Source organism: Nothoprocta perdicaria, unplaced genomic scaffold (assembly GCF_003342845.1).
Source record: "Nothoprocta perdicaria isolate Ctin4 unplaced genomic scaffold, notPer1 scaffold_219, whole genome shotgun sequence".
In the NCBI taxonomy this organism is placed as follows: Eukaryota; Metazoa; Chordata; class Aves; order Tinamiformes; family Tinamidae; genus Nothoprocta; species Nothoprocta perdicaria.
Genome location: NW_020455406.1, coordinates 1,285,855 through 1,288,052, shown reverse-complemented (window position 1 = coordinate 1,288,052; position 2,198 = coordinate 1,285,855).

Below are 2,198 nucleotides of genomic sequence, written 5' to 3'. Positions count from 1 at the left end.
CGTTGCCAATAACCTCTTCCCAGGTGGGCCCATGTCCTCCAGGCAGGGGAGGGAGCCCCGCTTCTTCCCTCACACCAACTCCCTCCCTTCCTCCTGGTCSTGGTTTCAGATTTCATTTCTCCATGCCAGCTCAGGGCCAGTTTACAACTGGTGGCCGGTAAGCCCAGAAGAATTCAGCACTTCCTTCTAAGAAGGATAAATTGCATCTACCTTGGACATTGAACCAGACTCTCCCCGTGCTGAGAAATCGCAAGGGCTCTGCACGTGGAAGAGGCTGGGGCAATATCTGTGTGCCACGGAGCCAACCCTGACCGGGCCATCCCCACGCAGGCGCCGCAGGGACAGCTCCCCAAAGGCAGCACCATGCACAGCCCCACATGGAGCTGCAGCAATTCGAGCCGGTGTGTAATGGAGACAAGTGGAAAAGTAGGACTGGGAAACAGCCCAAGACGTTCCTAATTCAATCTTCTGCTCTGCACTGGGAGAGAAAGTGGGGGGTGAGGGGAAAGGACAGTTCCTGKCCCTCTACTCCAGTCCAAGGTGACCGTAGACCAAAGAAGGAGCTTCTGCACCCAGGAATCAACAAGTCCTGGTCACCTGGTAAAAAGAGGAACTGGGAGGCTCTTTTCCATTTAATGAGGTGGTACCTGTGAATAGCTCCTTTCTCCTGCATCCCAAAGAGCAGCCAGGAATCCTGCTGGGACATCCCTGAAGGAATCTTATGTGCATAAAGCAGGGAGAAAGTGGCTGGACTTGGTGGAAGAGAGAGTGGCACCATTCCAAGCAGGCAGGACATGAAGCAGAACAACTATTTAAAGGGGAAAAAAATGCCTTTCACTGTTCTGAAAGCACTAAAGTGACCTGCTAGKGAGGAGTCCCTACCTAGCAAAAAGTGTCTTTAGATGTTATGTCCTGATATGATATGATATATATGRTATGATGTCCTTATATGATAAGCCCAAAACCCAGGAGACGGGATGGGGCTGCAAGGCAGCAACCTCTTACCTGGCCCACCTGGGCCTTGGCAGGGTCCCTCCTCACCCACTCTTGGCCTGTTTCACAGTAAATCCTGATGTTGCCCTCCGTGCACTCCTGGGAGCTCCCCTGGAGCTATTTGTGGATTTGGGCTGACGCCAGCCCACAGGTTTCCCACACCCTGCTCTTAGGGGAGAGTGAGTGGTTCCAGCAGGCTGAAACATCTGTGTGTATCAAGATCTCACTTTCTTTCAGAGGTAACGATGCTTAAAGGCCAGGAAATAAATCACCTGAGCAGGGAGCAAATTGCAGCTCCCAGGCTTTCTTGCAGCCTTTCTCCAGGTTTTCTCTTTGCCTTTTAAATAACGCGACATTTCTATTTCAAAGCAACCAGAAAGGTTACTCATTAGAGGGGTGGAGCTTCTGGGGTCAGCAGCGGAACCTCCAAGTGCTCCAAAACAACCTGCCTTGCTCCCAGCCCGGTGCTCTGACCACTAGCCCATGCTGTCCTGGCCCAGGAGGGGTTCTTACTGGACAGCAGAGCAGACACGGGCCCACCAGGCACTTCTGGACCTAGTCAGCAGAAAACAGTGCCTTTCAGCTAAGCATTGTCTCCCCAGGCCTTTCTGGGGGCCAGCTGATCTCTTGCCCTGCAGGGACGTGGTGGCCCATCATCTAAACCTGGGTCAAACACTGTCCCCCTTGACCTAGGACCTTCCCCTCCCAGCCCAGGCAGCCCAGGCTTCTCCCTGCCTGCAGCAGCCCTGCATAGGCACCCCACTGGTGCCCACATTGCCCTCGGATGGTGGTTGGATGGTGGTGTCCCAGTGGCTCTCCTGGAGGGCCCATTACCCTATTCCAGTAGAGTCTATGCAAACACAGCTTGACTTCTTCTGCAGATCATGGACCTGCAGGCCAAACCCTGTTCCACACTGACTCCTCACCCTTTGGTCCCAGTGTCCTTTCCTGGACTCCATCCTGGTGACCTCCCTCAGTCCCTGTGTCCCATCTTGTCCCAGGAGTGACCCTTGGCTCCAAATCTCAGGGACCAACTTCAATCCCGGTGTCTCCGGGGCTGCCCTCGCGGCTTCCTCCCTGATGTTCCCCCTCCGCCCACGGAGCCGGCCGTGCTCCCTCCTTGTCCCGGGCTCCGCCGTGGCTCCCAGCCCGTGGGATGCGGTGCCGGCCCCGCCACCCCGCGCCCGTGTCCCGGGGCCACCCCG